Consider the following 20,234-nt stretch of genomic DNA (forward strand, 5'->3'; position numbering starts at 1 on the left):
AGCTTGTGTGCTGAACAGAGTTGTGTGTTGTTTGGAAGCTTTGAGTTCCACTCTGGTTTTTTTGTTTGTTTGTTTGTTTCTTTGTGGGTTTTTGGTGGCTTTTATTTTTTTCAGGGGCGGGGGGGGGGGAGTTGTGGAGTAATTTTGAACATTTCTGTGGGATTTGACAAATCAAATTTAAAAGTTAATGTTCATTTTATAGTTCATGTTCAAACAGGATGGTTAACTGTCTTGTTTGTCTCACAGAGGGTCCAACACCTGTGACCAGTAGCAGTGCATCTGCATTTTCTGCTCCTTCTGGAGAATTTCTGGATTTAGACAAATTCAAGAAGCCCGAAGGAAGCTGGGATTGGGAGACCTGCTTGGTTCAAAACAAAGCAGAGGCCACGAAGTGTGTAGCCTGTGAAAGTGCAAAGCCAAGCACCAAAGCAGAGCTCAGAGGTAATACTTAATGATTAAAATGAGGATGCATATTCTGTGATTTATTTTTTGGTTTGCTCTGATTTTTTTTATTTTCTTACCTGTTAAGCACAATTATTTTTTCCTTTGAGGTGTGGCAAAATTATTCGTTTTTCCTGTAGGAATATTGCCTAGATAACATCTGTTTCCACACTTTTCCCCAAGAATAAGTTTATCCTTTTTAGAGAAAAGCTTTCATTAATGACGTGCTTGTTCTTTACATGCCCTACACGTTGTTCATTTGGAGTTCAGACTAAAAACATGATCTGTCAAAGAAGTTCGTATACTTTTTAAAGCCAGGTGGTGGGCAGAAAACACAGTTGTGAAAAGTTTTATGTAGAGAGGAAGCATGGGGTTTTCTTGTTTGTTTTACTGTTTGGTGGGTTGTTTGTTAAACAGTTTTGACTGGAAAGATCAGGACTAGAATGTAGTTCAAACCTTCACGTACTGCAGATACACCGTGGGTTACGGACTTGACATTCACTTATTTCTGCAGGCTTTGGTGCTGCGGCTGCGTCCACAAAATGCTGCCTTGCCATCATTTACATTCGGTGTTCACTCAGAGTGTTCAGGTGCAGAGTCTGCAGCTGCCTCACAGTTTATTTTGGGAAGGACAGAAGAGAAGCAGTACTTGCAAACCAGTACTTCAGGTAAACAGAGTATCTTTTGTCTTCACTTGTGCGCTTATGTCCATCAAGTAAGACCTCTGAAACCATACTAGAAAAAATCTGCGGGATTTGATATGTTCATGTACTAGAGCTTTAGAAAAAGTTTAATTCCTATATGCAGCATGTCTTCTGTCCTGGTTATTGATACGTACGCAATTAGTAGCAATCCCTTTTTTGATCTCAACACTAGGTTTAGACAAAAAATTGCGACACCTTAAGGAACCTGTCCTGCATCTCATACAAGCACAGAAGTTGCAGTGTCTCAATGCTAGCAGTACAGTTGGTGGTAAAATCTTTAGTAGGGTGAAATAGAGGCCTCACACCTTTCAGAGAAAAAAAGAGATTATTCCCACGTACTTGCAACTATGCTGCAGAGTGTACTGCTGTTACTCTAGTGCTACAAAGGTCCAAAAATCACTGAACAGTTATTAGCCAGTTTTGTATTCCTTTAATTTGTTGAAAGACTGCAGTAGAGGATTGAAGTTTTTATTGAGGATCACTGTGTGGAAAAATTCTGATTGTTAAATGTCATTTGTATGACTTAAGAACCGCGTTTTGGAGTACAGAATTCAGTATTAATTCCAGAAGGGGTAAGGGAAAGGACATTAGCTAGTAATCCCGAACAAAAGCAGTGTATAGAGCTATACTGATTTTAATCGCAGTATTCTTACAGTTGGTCTGTTACTGAACAGATATGTTTTGGGGAGATATGGTGGCCAGGGAGGCGTGTGTGTTTGTGTGCTTCCTCTTCTAGTTAAGGTTCTGGGGTTTGGTTTAGTCAGGAAAATTCGATGAGGCACCTTGTGTAAAAGGAAATGTTAACCAGCATTTTTCAACACGGTGTAGTCCCTTAAAAGTGTCGTAGATGAAAAGAGGCCATAAACGCTGGGGGAAAAAGTTAGTGGGAAACTGAAAGCAGGATCACATTCAGTAGTGAGAGAGCAGCAGCCTAGGGAAAGCTGATGAATGACTGTAACAGATAGTTCTATTTTAAGTGTAAAACAACACTCAGTACTTTATAATGGTGGTCTTACCAGAGGGTTCTTCTCCATGGCTCCTAAAAGCACATCTTGAAGGCATTCGAGTGCAGTGAACTTAAGCTGTAAGAGTTGGGCTGGTAAGCTTGGCCTGATTTGAAGCTGTAGGCATGGGGCTATAATTTCTGAACAGGCTACAAAAGAAACTGTACCACTGTGCTTTTCAGTGCTCCGTTTAGCAAAGCCATCAAATTGTTGCAGGCAATTGATGTTGTTCTTCTAAGAGCACCTGAAAGATATTTTTGTTTGAAGAGTTCAGAGGTACCGGTTAATACTGGTTCAGATAATTACAGCCAGCTCTTGGTGTTTGTGACCAATAAAGTTTGTGGCTCCAAAAGGAGTGGGTTAGTGCTAACTGATTAACTGCTGTATATGCAGAAATATGGAATCTGATTACTTATGCAGAGAGCACTTAAAATGTATTGTTTTGCTGGCTCTCAGTGAGTTGCATCTTAATGCTACCAAGGAATAAGCTTTTTGCTTCTGGCCCAAGTTTTTTAATTTGGTGAAAGCCTTTTCTGTGCACGTGCACATGCCAGAGAGGTTGCTTAAGTAATAGAAGCTATAGTAGCTGCTATCTTCTGTTTTTTGTAGAAGACAGAAACTGAATTCGTTAGCTTTGTAACTGTTATGCATACCAGAATTGGTTTTCTCCCTTTTGAAAATAGTAGAGGGTATGCCTATGTCAGATTTGGTGAGCAAGGTGATCAGATGAGGGCACTGCAAGACTGCCAGAACGCACCAGGTCTGGGGGGAAAAGGAATCCGGCTGAGCATAGGAATTTCTAAAAGGTAACCAAGGAGTTGTGCATTGATACAGTTATTCTAAATAATCAGATTCTTGTAGCTCTGCCTTTGGAAAGTCTGTGGCCCTTGCTGTAGTGGCTGTACACAGGATGCAGTCTACAAAACCAGAAATGCAGAAGTCCTATGTTTTGACTCCCTGGATTCATCAACCTGCTTCAGGATGGCTGGGGGAATCCAACTGTTAAGTCTAGCCAGACAGCGCAACTTGGGCTTAGCTGCCATTGTAACCAGCCTTGTTTCTCAACAGTAGCAAAGCTGAATGCATTGGTAAATATTTTCAGGTTTGGGCCTGCATAAGGTAGAAGGGACAACAAGTGGTTTTATATGCTAGGGAGTTCTTGTTCTTAGAGCTTTCCCTCTAGTTTGAGAGAAGCACATAACTAGTTTTATAGTGGGTTGACAGGAAAGAAGTGGGGGGGAAAAATGGGAACGCAGGGAGATAGCCAAAGGCGTTATTACTAGAACAGGTTTAGAATGCTATTCTTTGCTTTTCATGAGCTTAGGGCAATGGGGAGTTTAAAGCTTAGCACTTCCTGAGAGGGTTTCTTACTCTACCGGCTCAGTTCTATCACTTATTTAAGGCAATTCAGGTCTCTGAACGGTTAAAGAATTGATACCAAATTTGATGAACTCTGATCCAGGATACTGACAAAACAGGACTTCATATAAACAATTTCAGTATGTTCATGAGGTTAGCTTGTGTGTTCTGTTAAATAGTAAAAAATGACACTTCTGTTTCTGTTTACCTAGCATAATTCTGCAAATGTTGCCTCCTTCTGCTTTAGAATGGAAATGCTCTTCTCCAAGAGAGCACTGTCCAAACTTCTTTGCCAAAATTTTTTGATTAAATTAATATTGTTTTATTTTGAAAACAGGAATAAGCCACAAACATGTTTTCTTGCTTCGGCTATCCAGAAGAACGTCAACAGTATTTTCAGATTTTCCTTCCCTACACAACTGTATGTAGGAAGAGTGCAGTTGGAAGCAGAAGACCTAAGATGATGTATCTTCTGTTTGTTTACTACAGTAACAAGACAATGGATTACCTCTTTATTAGAACTTGTGTAGCTTTGCAGTATTGAAACAAATGTAGGTATTAAAATACACATCAGTAATACGTTTCTGAATGGCTGAGTACCGTGCTCTCTTAGCATTGAAATACCCAGCCATTGGATTAGTTTGTCCCTCATGTTTGCTGAGTTTGGAAGCTATTTCAGAATGCCTTCAGCTTGTATTCTTCCCCAAAAGCATAGAACTCACTTCTCTGCATCCCCAATTCAAGTCAGAGAAACTGGGCACTGCAAACACAGGAGGTCTGCCTGTACAGAATCAGTGAAGACAAGTCTAAACAGCGGTTTTTTTTGAATATGCAGCTGGGTTATCTGAATGTTCTTTATGCAGTGTACCTCAGTTTTAGTACAGATAGCACTTGTCTTGGTTCTTGTCATTAGTCTGAAGCTGCCCCTGAGAAAATCTTGAAAGGGAAAGTAGTGAAATCTAATCAGCAGGCCCTTTCTTCTTAAGAACCAATGGAAATGGATAATCTGACTCCATTCACTTCTTTCTGGAAATAAGATCTATTAATTAACCAAACAAAAGATAGAAGGGTTAAGACTGCATCTTTAAAGCAGCTGTGCTTGATAAATGTCTCTGGTCTTAAATCAGTCTTTAGCAAAGCACAGAGACTTAGCAGCAGCTTGCTTATGCCAACGCTAAAAATACTTGATGTGTACAGGTAACCATGTCAAGGCTCTGGAGTTAATCCATGAGAACAATTCCTTCTGGTATTGGCAAAGGTGAGGATGCTTGCTTCTATAGAAATGAGGTTTTGAGCTGTGATTTAAGCTGTCACTTAGGTGACTGTTTAGGAAAGCTTCCTTTTAAGTTTTGAAGTATGTAAGCTGACAAATTGTTTAAGTTCAGAACTGTGTTTACAGTCTCTTGTTCTCTGACTGTATGCAACTTCTCATGTTTCAGACTGAAAGCAGAATTGCAGCGGTACCAGTCATACAACTATAATGCTTATTGCCAAGATTACCAGAACTACTACTCGCAGCGGAGTTACGATGCTTACGCTGACTACAACTACAGCTCCTATGCTCCCTATGACAGCATGCAAGCTGTTGGAGACTGCTCTTTAGGAGATTCTTTAATGGCTCCAGCTGTTTTTGAGGTAAAGATAGTGCACGCTTGCTGTAAAGAAAATATTTCACAGATAATATGTTGTACAGATTTGTGTGAATCAGCAAAAAGAATCCGAAGTTGAAAACATGCTTTCTGCTTAGTGTGAAGTTAAAAGAGCAGATTCCATTCAGAGGTGTTTGTATTTAAGTGCTTAAATAGTAAATCCATAGAATTAGTGATTTATACACCATTATTTGTTCACGCATACCAAAGAATGGTTTTGACAGCATAATTGCGTACGCTTCTTCTGTTCCTGTTCTTCTGATTTGCTTTGCTTAAAGCAAATTAAACAGTTGTTGTAAGTGGTCTTATCGTGGTCAATGTATTAGTTGTGACCTCCGGAGGTCCCTTCCAACCTGTACTGCAATATTGGCTTTCTTCTAAAAATAAGTAGATAAAATGCCATCTATCCTTGTAGTTGTAGGAAGAAGGAATGGGTTGAGACTGCAGCACTTTGAATCTGTGATGCTTTCTGAAATGAGTTATGATTAAACTTAGCCTTTTCTGTCTTTCAGGAATCTTCAGTTATGACTGCAATCGGTGATGACCTAATTACTGACGGTAATAAGGGTTCTATCATTGTCACTTGAGTTTAGCCATCCTTGTGCCTTTTAACAATACAAGCCAACCTCTACTGGATGAAGAACATCTTGAAAGTTCAGCTGAGGTCAAACCTCTGTGGGGTTGATCTGCAATCAGCTGGGGTTTTAAAGCTGATACAGCATACACTGACCGCATCAAGTAAAACGGGACACTGTCAATGCTTCGCAGCAGGTTTCTTGTACCTGTGCCTTCATTCCCATTTGAAAATGGTCTAAGACAGAATTTTGTTCTTTGTATTGGTTCCGCTAAACAGATTTTATATTAGAAACTCAGTAATATGCAAAAGCTTTGTTCTCCACCCTGAGGTAAAAGCTTATGTTGCAGATTCCAAAAGGAGGATTCAGCTTGCACTTACAAATACGGTACAAAACATATTTGTGTCCTGGAAGGTTTGCAAAGTACCTCACGTGGAGGCATTTTGTGTTAGTGTTTAGAAACTATCCTATGTAACGTGTATTGCCGTAGAAGTGAATTAAATGACTCTTGGGAGGGTTTCATGGCTGATTATCCTTAAACGTTATCTTTACTATCTTAAACATTGTCTTTGTCTTTATCTTGAAAGACAGTTCTAGTCCCAGCCTTCTAATATACAAATTCCCAAAAGTTGGAGCTGTGAGGCTCAAAATTTTAGAGGACTAAATACCTCACTAAAATTAGTAGATCTAATAGCTTATTACACTTAGCTTAAAATACATTTTATTAGCCATTTCACATGAAGTTTTTTTGTGTGCATGCCTCAGATTTGATACTTGGACTTACCAGGCTTTTATTTTCAGATCCACAGCTCTACTTGGATGTTGATGAAATGAACAGACAATTCACGGAGACAAGCGAAGAACTCTACGATTCACTCATGAATTGTCACTGGCAACCTCTGGATACGGTCACTTCTGAAATCCCCTCTGCTATTTAAGTGTCTTCTAGAGCATGACCGTTAGGACCAAAGTGCTAAAACTACATTTCTTCTACATTATTCTAGCTCATAAGTTTTAAAGCACAATGATAGGTTGGGTTTTTTTTGCTATGCTTTTGACAGTTTCTGTAATCTTTTTGTTCATCACTCCCTTCTTGGAGCATCATGAAGTCATGTAAATATTCGAGAAATGTAAAGAGGTAAATGGGGTCTAAAGATAGACTTGCCTGTGTAAATAAAAAATTTGTTTCTGCAAACCTGCCAGCAAGAGATTTTACTTGTACCTGTGTGCAGCACGTTCTCTTCCGGCTTATGGAATTTAACAAGGTAGTAAGGGTATTTCATCTGTCTTTATTTTTATATGGGCATTAGGACACAAGCAAAATCTAGCTTCCCCTTGTTTTCCTGGTTCCTTAGGTAAGCGACAAGCCAAGCCTTTCATGTGCTTGCTTAGACTGGAAGTATGTATGGGAGACACTCACAGGCCTTGCTATGGAAACACCTGTGCCCACTTTTTCCTGCAGGCTGCTGGCTCTAACTGTACTACTGATACATGCTAGGTCAGCTAAAATTGGCTTATAAATAGGGTATGTTAAGCATATGGAAGTGTAGACTTCAACTGCCATAGCTACAAACATCCCATGGAATGAGGATGATGTCTGCTGGCACTCTCTGCATCAGCATTCAGTTTTCCCTTGCCCTTCTTACTGTTAGACTTCTCAGCTGACGTTTTACAGCGAAGAAATTGCTACAACATAATCCGTGTTCTTAAACCTAAAAAAAAAAAAATCTTGGAGAAAACAACTTGCTGGTTTTCCCTCCTTGCTGGCAAGGAGAAAAATAGTCCACCAGGAACAACAAAAAAATCCTAGTAACAGCTCCTTAAGTTATACCCTCTGCTACCCTCTCTGATTGCTCTGGTCTTCCTTCATTCGTGGTAATGAAGTTTTTAAAGCTCTGGTAGAAGGATGACAGTACTCAAGTCAAAGGAGATGAGAGCAATGAGGAAAGCTTTGCTTTAAGCTAGAGCAGTCTTGCGAGTTGCTGCCTTTATGCTGTTCTTATCTTGAAGGGTACAGAGTCTTTTCCAGTCATAGGGACTCCATAACCCTATGAGTATGGAGAAATAGTTGCTAATTAACAGTGTGTATAATAAGTAAGTGAGGCTGGAAACAAAAGAATATTCCTCCAAGAAAAAAAAGGAAGCAGAAATTACTGTACTTAATAGCTGGGGAAGCTGTTAAAGCTAGTTGACACAGTTCTGGTACTGCCGTGTGTGTTTTGGGGGCAACATAAACCATAATTGCTGTGATGGCAGGTAAGAATCCAATTCTTTTTTATGGCTTAGTGTAGTCAGTGAAAGCAGTGGTCCTAAGCTGCATGCTGTTCTTAAATGTAATGCAAATTCTCTTTTGTGACTCCTCAGTACTTCCAGGTTACTTGTAGCTGATCACCAGCAACTGCTTCTGTTAGCTATTAGCTGTTGGGTTTTTGCTAGGAATACTTTCAGTCCTGAATTGAAATGATGACATCCTGAAACAGAAGAGGCTCTTGGAGTATTGTAGGAAGCACATTCTTCCTGGTTCTAGTGCAGGTGTACATGTAGGAGGAGACAGAAGGCAAAGAACCTCACATAGGTGGAGGGGGTGAGGTGGCATCACAGTTAGAGCTGTTGCAGTTAACTCTTCCCAAAGCATGAAAGCAACGTGGCTGGGAACAGGGATTTGTTGGGTTGCTTCTTTGTGTGAGCCAGGGAGTCTTTTGAGGGGCAGATTAATAAGAATATGACACAAGGTAGAGGTGGAATAGATGAAGCAAAGAATCTGGGTGGGAAAAGGGTTGCTTGTACGTGTCTATGGAATTGTTTCAGGGGACTGAGCTGGGGCAAATTCAAGATAATAGATGCAGCCTCCTTGAATTTGGATGGCAGTGCTGAAGCTTCAAAACCTTACAAGCTTTGATGCCACTTCAATTGTAGTGCATAGCTGTGGTACTTGAGCTCAGAAGTGCAAACTGCACAGGATTTTTTTATCTATTTTCTTCAACGTGAGCAGCAAAACATCTTCCAGGAATGTGCCTGGGTGCTACGCTGCTTTGACACGGCTTGCTTTGCATCACCAAACACAGTAGTTAGGTTGCATCGAGTACTTTGTGGAAACATTCATTGTGTTGTCACCCAGAAATGGGATGCTACAGATATGTGTTGGCCCGGCAGTATCAGTGCTGGTTTTTGGCCTTTGAGAGGTTGGTCCATAACATGTGACCTGTGTAACGAGAGGCCCACATAGATTGGTGACTTCATTAAGTCTGATGCTGTGGTGGTGTGTGACCCAAGGCCCTGAACGTCAGAAAATCAGGCTGTGGCCACCTATTTTATGCAGACTTTGCCTATTAACAAGGTCTCTACACTGTACGTTAGAGACGTGCGCCTCCTTTTCCGGACTAGATAGCGAAAATACCAGTTTTGTAGTTCAGTGAATGAGATTGGTTGGGCTGTTTGTTCTCCAGAGCTGAAAAATGTTGGGAGTGTATTCTCTTGGAGTCCACAGAAATGAAAATGATGAGAGGAAGAGAACGTTGGTTGCAGCCCGCGTGCTGCTGTTATAAAGTAGTTCTCTGATGTCTTTTTCCCTCTGCTGAGACTTATCAGCCTATCGTCCTTTCCTGTTAGGAGCGCATACCTGGCTTGGGATGGTGTGCGCAGTGCAGATTCTTTACCGTAAGAGCGCAGTGAATGCCAGACTTCTTCCTGTACTGCCGTGTTAACCGTGAGTCACAAATTCAGGAAGCAGTGATTGCATCGGAACTGCTAGAATGCTTTGCGGAGTCTTTTTACTGGGTAAACTTCACAGCTGCAGTTACAACTTCCAGCCTGTGTTAGCTGAACACATCGTACTGGTGCCCGCCATCAGTTTGACAAAGATGGGATTGCAGTAGGAACTTGCTTTTTTCCTTCTTTTTAATTAAACAAGTCTTTGAAGCAACTTTTCCAACACCACCAGACTTCACTTCTTCCAGTTATTTTCTGTTTTACTTAGCTGAAATGTTTTTTTTTCTTCCAAGCTTGAGGAAGTTTTCTACAAGAATGTCCCGTAATGATTTCATAAACTCTTTTCGTTGTACCTAGCTGCAACAGAGAGTGCTTTTATTCAAAAACCTGCTGGTTTTCTCTTCCAAGAAGTAGTGGGGTTTTTCCTATCTCTTCACTGATGGGAAAGGCTGTAGGACAGTAGCTTGAGGGGCTACTAATGCTGTCATCAGTGAGCCGGGAAAAGGCAGGAGTCCGAAACGGGTAAAAAGTACTTAAAAGGATACCAAAAGAGTAAATGGTACTTAAGCCGTGGATGTTTCTTTTTGCAGGGATGCTCTGGACTAACTGCTTCTTTCTAGCACTACCTCAAAGTAACTTGCAGATAGACCTCACAGGGAAGGTTGATCAAATGGTGATGATCGCTGTCATTCTGCTGGACACGCAGATACTTGCCTTTCGTTTTGGCTCATTTTTAATACCAATTAACTTCAGTGCATCGCGTTAATAGACACCGTTTGACTGCATCGGCAAATGTTTCTGAGTCGTGAGTGTCATTAAAGGCCTGTCACCCATGGAAATCCTTCTAAATAAGAAAAATGGCATTTAAATAAATAAATAAAGCAGCGTTTGAACTTATGGGGATGCAGTGCAGTGAGACCAGAGAGTGCAAAGGCACCAGTGGGGATGCAGTGCAGTGAGTCCAGAGAGTGCACTGGCACCACTGGGAATGCAGTGCAGTGAGTCCAGAGAGTGCACTGGCACCACTCTGGATGCAGTGCGGTGAGTCCAGAGAGTGCACTGGCACCACTGTGGATGCAGTACAGTGAGTCCACAGAGTGCACTGGCACCACTGGTGATGCACTGCAGTGAGTCCAGAGAGTGCACTGGCACCACTGGGGATGCAGTGCAGTGACTCCAGAGAGTGCACTGGATCAATTGGGGATGCAGTTCAGTTAGTCCAGAGAGTGCACTGGCACTACTGGGGATGCACTGCAGTGAGTCCAGAGAGTGCACTGGCACCACTGGGGATGCACTGCAGTGAGTCCAGAGAGTACACTGGCACCATTGGGGATGTAATGCAGTGAGTCCAGAGAGTGCACTGGCACCACTGGGGATGCAGTACAGTGAGTCCACAGAGTGCACTGGCACCACTGGGGATGCACTGCAGAGACTCCAGAGAGTGCACTGGCACCACTGGGGATGCAGTGCAGTGAGTCCAGAGAGTGCACTGGCACCTCTGGGGATGCACTGCAGTGAGTCCAGAGAGTGCACTGGCACCACTGGGGATGCAGTGCAGTGAGTCTAGAGAATGCACTGTCAGCACTGGGGATGCAGTGCAGTGAGTCCAGAGAGTGCACTGGCACCACTGGGGATGCAGTGCAGTGAGTCCAGAGAGTGCCCTGGCACCACTGGGGATGCAGTGCAGTGAGTCCAGAGAGTGCCCTGGCACCACTGGAGATGCACTGCAGAGACTCCAGAGAGTGCACTGGCACCACTGGGGATACACTGCAGTGACTCTAGAGAGTGTACCGGCACCACTGGGGATGCAGTGCAGTGAGTCCAGAGAGTGCACTGGCACCACTGGGGAAGCACTGCAGTGACTCCAGAGAGCGCACTGGTACCACTCTGGATGCAGTGCGGTGAGTCCAGAGAGTGCACTGGCACCCTGGGGATGCAGTACAGTGAGTCCACAGAGTGCACTGGCACCACTGGGGATGCACTGCAGTGCCTCCAGAGAGTGCACTGGCACCACTGGGGATGCAGTGCAGTGAGTCCAGAGAGTGCACTGGCACCACTGGGGATGCAGTGCAGTGACTCCAGAGAGTGCACTGGCACCACTGGGGATGCACTGCAGTGAGTCCAGTGAGTGCACTGGCACCACTGGGGATGCACTGCAGTGAGTCCAGAGAGTGCACTGGCACCACTGGGGATGCACTGCAGTGAGTCCAGAGAGTGCACTGGCACCACTGGGGATGCACTGCAGTGAGTCCAGAGAGTGCACTGGCACCACTGGGGATGCAGTACAGTGAGTCCACAGAGTGCACTGGCACCACTGGGGATGCAGTGCAGTGACACTAGAGAGTGCCCTGGCACCACTGGAGATGCACTGCAGAGACTCCAGAGAGTGCACTGGCACCACTGGGGATGCACTGCAGTGACTCTAGAGAGTGCACCGGCACCACTGGTGATGCAGTGCAGTGAGTCCAGAGAGTGCACTGGCACCACTGGGGAAGCACTGCAGTGACTCCAGAGAGCGCACTGGCACCACTGGTGATGCAGTGCAGTGAGTCCAGAGAGTGCCCTGGCACTACTGGGGATGCAGCGCAATGACTACAGAGAGTGCACTGGCACCACTGGGGATGCACTGCAGTGAGTCCAGAGAGTGCACTGGCACCACTGGGGATGCACTGCAGTGAGTCCAGAGAGTGCACTGGCACCAATGGGGATGCAGTGCTGTAAGTCCAGAGAGTGCACTGGCACCACTGGGGATGCAGTGCGGTGAGTCCAGAGAGTGCACTGGCACCACTCTGGATGCAGTGCAGTGACTCCAGAGAGTGCACTGGCACCACTGGTGATGCAGTGCAGTGAGTCCAGAGAGTGCACTGGCACCACTGGGGATGCAGTGCAGTGAGTCCAGAGAGTGCACTGGCACCACTGGGGATGCAGTGCAGTGAGTCCAGAGAGTGCACTGGCACCACTGGGGATGCAGTGCTGTGAGTCCAGAGAGAGTACTGGCACCACTGGGGATGCAGTGCAGTGAGTCCAGAGAGTGCACTGGCACCACTGGGGATGCACTGCAGTGAGTCCAGAGAGTGCACTGGCACCACTGGGAATGCAGTGCAGTGAGTCCAGAGAGTGCACTGGCACCACTCTGGATGCAGTGCGGTGAGTCCAGAGAGTGCACTGGCACCACTGTGGATGCAGTACAGTGAGTCCACAGAGTGCACTGGGACCACTGGGGATGCACTGCAGTGAGTCCAGAGAGTGCACTGGCACCACTGGGGATGCAGTGCAGTGAGTCCAGAGAGTGCACTGGATCAATTGGGGATGCAGTTCAGTTAGTCCAGAGAGTGCACTGGCACCACTGGGGATGCAGTGCAGTGAGTCCAGAGAGTGCACTGGCACCACTGGAGATGCACTGCAGAGACTCCAGAGAGTGCACTGGCACCACTGGGGATGCACTGCAGTGAGTCCAGAGAGTGCACTGGCACCACTGGGGATGCACTGCAGTGAGTGCAGAGAGTACACTGGCACAATTGGGGATGTACTGCAGTGAGTCCAGAGAGTGCACTGGCACCACTGGGGATGCAGTACAGTGAGTCCACAGAGTGCACTGGCACCTTGGGGATGCACTGCAGAGACTCCAGAGAGTGCACTGGCAACACTGGGGATGCAGTGCAGTGAGTCCAGAGAGTGCACTGGCACCACTGGGGATGCACTGCAGTGAGTCCAGAGAGTGCACTGGCACCACTGGGGATGCACTGCTGTGAGTCCAGAGAGTGCACTGGCACCACTGGGGATGCAGTGCAGGGAGTCCAGAGAGTGCACTGGCACCACTGGGGATGCACTGCAGTGAGTCCAGAGAGTGCACTGGCACCACTGGGGATGCAGTGCAGTGAGTGCAGAGAGTGCACTGGCACCACTGGTGATGCACTGCAGTGACTCCAGAGAGTGTACTGGCACCACTGGGGATGCAGTGCAGTGAGTCCAGAGAGTGCACTGGCACCACTGGGTATGCAGCGCAATGACTACATAGAGTGCACTGGCCCCACTGGGGATGCAGTGCAGTGAGTCCAGAGAGTGCACTGGCACCACTGGGGATGCAGTGCAGTGAGTCCAGAGAGTGCACTGGCACCACGGGGGATGCACTGCAGTGAGTCCAGAGAGTGCACTGGCACCACTGGGGATGCACTGCAGTGAGTCCAGAGAGTGCACTGGCACCACTCTGGATGCAGTGCGGTGAGTCCAGAGAGTGCACTGGCACCACTGGGGATGCAGTACAGTGAGTCCACAGAGTGCACTGGCACCACTGGGGATGCACTGCAGTGACTCCAGAGAGTGCACTGTCAGCACTGGGGATGCAGTGCAGTGAGTCCAGAGAGTGCACTGGCACCACTGGGGATGCACTGCAGTGACTCTAGAGAGTGCACTGGCACCACTCTGGATGCAGTGCGGTGAGTCCAGAGAGTGCACTGGCACCACTGTGGATGCAGTACAGTGAGTCCACAGAGTGCACTGGCACCACTGGGGATGCAGTGCAGTCAGTCCAGAGAGCGCACTGGCACCACTGGGGATGCAGTGCAGTGAGTCCAGAGAGTGCACTGGCACCACTGGGGATGCAGTGCTGTGACTCCAGAGAGTGAACTGGCACCACTGGGGATGCACTGCAGTGAGTCCAGAGAGTGCACTGGCACCACTGGGGATGCACTGCAGTGAGTGCAGAGAGTACACTGGCACCATTGGGGATGTACTGCAGTGAGTCCAGAGAGTGCACTGGCACCACTGGGGATGCAGTACAGTGAGTCCACAGAGTGCACTGGCACCACTGGGGATGCACAGCAGAGACTCCAGAGAGTGCACTGGCACCACTGGGGATGCAGTGCGGTGAGTCCAGAGAGTGCACTGGCACCACTGGGGATGCAGTGCAGTGAGTCCAGAGAGTGCACTGGCACCACTGGGGATGCAGTGCATTGAGTCCAGATAGTGCACTGGCACCACTGGGGATGCAGTGCAGTGAGTCCAGAGAGTGCACTGGCACCACTGGGAATGCAGTTCTGTGAGTCCAGAGAGTGCACTGGCACCACTGGGGATGCAGTGCAGTGAGTCCAGAGAGTGCACTAGCACCACTGGGGATGCACTGAAATGACTCCTGAGAGTGCACTGGCCCCACTGGGGATGCAGTGCAGTGAGTCCAGAGAGTGTACTGGTACCACTGGGGATGCAGCGCAATGACTACAGAGAGTGCACTGGCACCACTGGGGATGCAGTGCTGTGAGTCCAGAGAGTGCACTGGCACCACAGGGGATGCACTGCAGTGACTCCAGAGAGTGCACTGGCACCACTGGGGATGCACTGCAGTGAGTCCAGAGAGTGCACTGGATCAATCGGGGATTCAGTTCAGTTAGTCCAGAGAGTGCACTGGCACCACTGGGGATGCAGTGCTGTGAGTCCAGAGAGTGCACTGGCACCACTGGGGATGCACTGCAGTGAGTCCAGAGAGTGCAGTGGCACGACTGGGGATGCAGTGCAGTGAGTCCAGAGAGTGCACTGGCACCACTGTGGATGCAGTACAGTGAGTCCACAGAGTGCACTGGGACCACTGGGGATGCACTGCAGTGCCTCCAGAGAGTGCACTGGCACCACTGGGGATGCAGTGCAGTGAGTCCAGAGAGTGCACTGGCACCACTGGGGATGCAGTGCAGTGACTCCAGAGAGTGCACTGGCACCACTGGGGATGCAGTGCAGTGAGTCCACAGAGTGCACTGGCACCACTGGGGATGCACTGCAGTGCCTCCAGAGAGTGCACTGGCACCACTGGGGATGCAGTGCAGTGAGTCCAGAGAGTGCACTGGCACCACTGGGGATGCAGTGCAGTGACTCCAGAGAGTGCACTGGCACCACTGGGGATGCAGTGCAGTGAGTCCAGAGAGTACACTGGCACCACTGGGGATGCACTGCAGTGACTCCAGAGAGTGAACTGGCACCACTGGGGATGCACTGCAGTGAGTCCAGAGAGTGCACTGGCACCACTGGGGATGCACTGCAGTGACTCTAGAGAGTGCACCGCCACCACTGGGGATGCAGTGCAGTGAGTCCAGAGAGTGCACTGGCACCACTGGGGATGCACTGCAGTGAGTCCAGAGAGTGCACTGGCACCACTGGGGATGCAGTGCAGTGAGTCCAGAGAGTGCCCTGGCACCACTGGGGATGCAGCGCAATGACTACAGAGAGTGCACTGGCACCACTGGGGATGCAGTGCAGTGAGTCCAGAGAGTGCACTGGCACCACTGGGGATGCAGCGCAGTGAGTCCAGAGAGTGCACTGGCACCAAATGGGGATGCAGTGCTGTAAGTCCAGAGAGTGCACTGGCACCACTGGGGATGCACTGCAGTGAGTCCAGAGAGTGCACTGGCACCACTGGGGATGCAGTGCAGTGACTCCAGAGAGTGCACTGGCACCACTGGTGATGCAGTGCAGTGAGTCCAGAGAGTGCACTGGCACCACTGGGGATGCACTGCAGTGACTCTAGAGAGTGCATTGGCGCCACTGGGGATGCAGTGCAGTGAGTCCAGAGAGTGCACTGGCACCACTGGGGATGCACTGCAGTGAGTCCAGAGAGTGCACTGGCACCACTGGTGATGCAGTGCAGTGAGTCCAGAGAGTGCACTGGCACCACTGGGGATGCAGTGCAGTGAGTCCAGAGAGAGCACTGGCACCACTGGGGATGCAGTGCTGTGAGTCCAGAGAGTGCACTGGCACCACTGGGGATGCACTGCAGTGAGTCCAGAGAGTGCAGTGGCACCACTGGGAATGCAGTGCAGTGAGTCCAGAGAGTGCACTGGCACCACTCTGTATGCAGTGCGGTGAGTCCAGAGAGTGCACTGGCACCACTGTGGATGCAGTACAGTGAGTCCACAGAGTGCACTGGGAGCACTGGGGATGCAGTGCAGTGAGTCCAGAGAGTGCACTGGCACCACTGGGGATGCAGTGCAGTGAGTCCAGAGAGTGCACTGGCACCACTGGGGATGCAGTACAGTGAGTCCAGAGAGTGCACTGGCACCACTGGGGATGCACTGCAGTGAGTGCAGAGAGTACACTGGCACAATTGGGGATGTACTGCAGTGAGTCCAGAGAGTGCAATGGCACCACTGGGGATGCAGTGCTGTGAGTGCAGAGAGTGCACTGGCACCACTGGGGATGCAGTACAGTGAGTCCACAGAGTGCACTGGCACCACTGGGGATGCACTGCAGAGAGTCCAGAGAGTGCACTGGCACAACTGGAGATGCAGTGCAGTGAGTCCAGAGAGTGCACTGGCACCACTGGGGATGCACTGCAGTGAGTCCAGAGAGTGCACTGGCACCACTGGGGATGCAGTGCAGTGAGTCCAGAGAGTGCACTGGCACCACTGGGGATGCAGCGCAATGACTACATAGAGTGCACTGGCCCCACTGGGGATGCAGTGCAGTGACTCCAGAGAGTGCACTGGCACCACTGGGGATGCACTGCAGTGAGTCCAGAGAGTGCACTGGATCAATTGGGGATTCAGTTCAGTTAGTCCAGAGAGTGCACTGGCACCACTGGGGATGCACTGCAGTGAGTCCGGAGAGTGCACTGGCACCACTCTGGATGCAGTGCGGTGAGTCCAGAGAGTGCACTGGCACCACTGGGGATGCAGTGCAGTGAGTCCAGAGAGTACACTGGCACATCTGGGGATGCAGTGCAGTGAGTCCAGAGAGTGCACTGGCACCACTGGGGATGCACTGCAGTGACTCTAGAGAGTGCACTGGCACCACTGGGGATGCAGTGCAGTGAGTCCAGAGAGTGCACTGGCACCACTGGGGATGCACTGCAGTGAGTCCAGAGAGTGCACTGGCACCACTGGGGATGCAGTGCAGTGAGTCCAGAGAGTGCACTGGCACCACTGGGGATGCAGAGCAGTGAGTCCAGAGAGTGCACTGGCACCACTGGGGATGCACTGCAGTGAGTCCAGAGAGTGCACTGGCACCACTGGGGATGCACTGCAGTGAGTCCAGAGAGTGCACTGGCACCACTGGGAATGCAGTGCAGTGAGTCCAGAGAGTGCACTGGCACCACTCTGGATGCAGTGCGGTGAGTCCAGAGAGTGCACTGGCACCACTGTGGATGCAGTGCAGTGAGTCCACAGAGTGCACTGGCACCACTGGGGATGCACTGCAGTGACTCCAGAGAGTGCACTGGCACCACTGGGGATGCAGTGCAGTGACTCCAGAGAGTGCACTGGATCAATTGGGGATGCAGTTCAGTTAGTCCAGAGAGTGCACTGGCACTACTGGGGATGCACTGCAGTGAGTCCAGAGAGTGCACTGGCACCACTGGGGATGCAGTGCAGTGAGTGCAGAGAGTACACTGGCACCATTGGGGATGTACTGCAGTGAGTCCAGAGAGTGCACTGGCACCACTGGGGATGCAGTACAGTGAGTCCACAGAGTGCACTGGCACCACTGGGGATGCACTGTAGAGACTCCAGAGAGTGCACTGGCACCACTGGGGATGTAGTGCAGTGAGTCCAGAGAGTGCACTGGCACCACTGGGGATGCAGTGCAGTGAGTCCAGAGAGTGCACTGTCAGCACTGGGGATGCAGTGCAGTGAGTCCAGAGAGTGAATTGGCACCACTGGGGATGCAGTGCATTGAGTCCAGAGAGTGCACTGGCACCACTGGGGATGCACTGCAGTGAGTGCAGAGAGTGCACTGGCACCACTGGGGATGCAGTACAGTGAGTCCACAGAGTGCACTGGCACCACTGGGGATGCACTGTAGAGACTCCAGAGAGTGCACTGGCACCACTGGGGATGTAGTGCAGTGAGTCCTGAGAGTGCACTGGCACCACTGGGGATGCACTACAGTGAGTGCAGAGAGTGCACTGGCACCACTGGGGATGCAGTGTAGTGAGTCCAGAGAGTGCACTTGCACCTTGGGGATGCAGTGCAGTGAGTCCAGAGAGTGAATTGGCACCACTGGGGATGCACTGCAGTGAGTCCAGAGAGTGCACTGGCACCACTGGGGATGCAGTGCAGTGAGTCCAGAGAGTGCACTGGCACCACTGGGGATGCAGTGCAGTGAGTCCAGAGAGTGCACCGGCCCCACTGGGGATGCAGTGCAGTGAGTCCAGAGATTGCACTGGCACCACTGGGGATGCAGCGCAATGACTACAGAGAGTGCACTGGCACCACTGGGGATGCAGTGCTGTGAGTCCAGAGAGTGCACTGGCACCACTGGGGATGCAGTGCAGTGAGTCCAGAGAGTGCACTGGCACCACTGGGGATGCACTGCAGTGAGTCCAGAGAGTGCACTGGCACCACTGGGGATGCAGTGCAGTGAGTCCAGAGAGTGCACTGGCACCACTCTGGATGCAGTGCGGTGAGTCCAGAGAGTGCACTGGCACCCTGGGGATGCAGTACAGTGAGTCGACAGAGTGCACTGGCACCACTGGGGATGCACTGCAGTGCCTCCAGAGAGTGCACTGGCACCACTGGGGATGCAGTGCAGTGAGTCCAGAGAGTGCACTGGCACCACTGGGGATGCAGTGCAGTGAGTCCAGAGAGTGCACTGGCACCACTGGGGATGCACTGCAGTGAGTCCAGAGAGTGCACTGGCACCACTGGGGATGCACTGCAGTGACTCCAGAGAGTGAACTGGCACCACTGGGGATGCACTGCAGTGAGTCCAGAGAGTGCACTGGCACCACTGGGGATGCACTGCAGTGACTCTAGAGAGTGCACTGGCACCAATGGGGATGCAGTGCAGTGAGTCCAGAGAGTGCACTGGCACCACTGGGGAGGCACTGCAGTGAGTCCAGAGAGTGCACTGGCACCACTGGGGATGCAGTGCAGTGAGTCCACAGAGTGCCCTGGCACCACTGGGGATGCAGCGCAATGACTACAGAGAGTGCACTGGCACCACTGGGGATGCAGTGCAGTGAGTCCAGAGAGTGCACTGGCACCACTGGGGATGCAGCGCAGTGAGTCCAGAGAGTGCACTGGCACCAAATGGGGATGCAGTGCTGTAAGTCCAGAGAGTGCACTGGCACCACTGGGGATGCACTGCAGTGAGTCCAGAGAGTGCACTGGCACCACTGGGGATGCAGTGCAGTGACTCCAGAGAGTGCACTGGCACCACTGGGGATGCAGTGCAGTGAGTCCACAGAGTGCACTGGCACCACTGGGGATGCACTGCAGTGACTCTAGAGAGTGCATTGGCACCACTGGGGATGCAGTGCAGTGAGTCCAGAGAGTGCACTGGCACCACTGGGGATGCACTGCAGTGAGTCCAGAGAGTGCACTGGCACCACTGGTGATGCAGTGCAGTGAGTCCAGAGAGTGCACTGGCACCACTGGGGATGCAGTGCAGTGAGTCCAGAGAGAGCACTGGCACCACTGGGGATGCAGTGCAGTGAGTCCAGAGAGTGCACTGGCACCACTGGGGATGCACTGCAGTGAATCCAGAGAGTGCAGTGGCACCACTGGGAATGCAGTGCAGTGAGTCCAGAGAGTGCACTGGCACCACTCTGTATGCAGTGCGGTGAGTCCAGAGAGTGCACTGGCACCACTGTGGATGCAGTACAGTGAGTCCATAGAGTGCACTGGGACCACTGGGGATGCAGTGCAGTGAGTCCAGAGAGTGCACTGGCACCACTGGGGATGCAGTGCAGTGAGTCCAGAGAGTGCACTGGCACCACTGTGGATGCAGTACAGTGACTCCAGAGAGTGAACTGGCACCACTGGGGATGCAGTGCAGTGAGTCCAGAGAGTGCACTGGCACCACTGGGGATGC

General features: G+C 49.6%; 1 long non-coding RNA gene across 1 annotated transcript; it reads left to right on the plus strand.

The window, feature by feature from the left end:
- Positions 1-258: 258 nt before the first annotated feature.
- LOC310891720 lies at positions 259-3,968 on the plus strand. Its single transcript, XR_014577698.1, has 3 exons — positions 259-441; positions 956-1,109; positions 3,846-3,968. It is a non-coding gene; the product is annotated as an uncharacterized lncRNA (long non-coding RNA).
- The last annotated feature ends 16,266 nt before the right edge of the window (positions 3,969-20,234 follow it).

The sequence above is a fragment of the Anser anser genome (assembly GCF_964211835.1).
Source record: "Anser anser genome assembly, contig: HAP1_SCAFFOLD_71, whole genome shotgun sequence".
NCBI classification, from domain to species: domain Eukaryota; kingdom Metazoa; phylum Chordata; class Aves; order Anseriformes; family Anatidae; genus Anser; species Anser anser.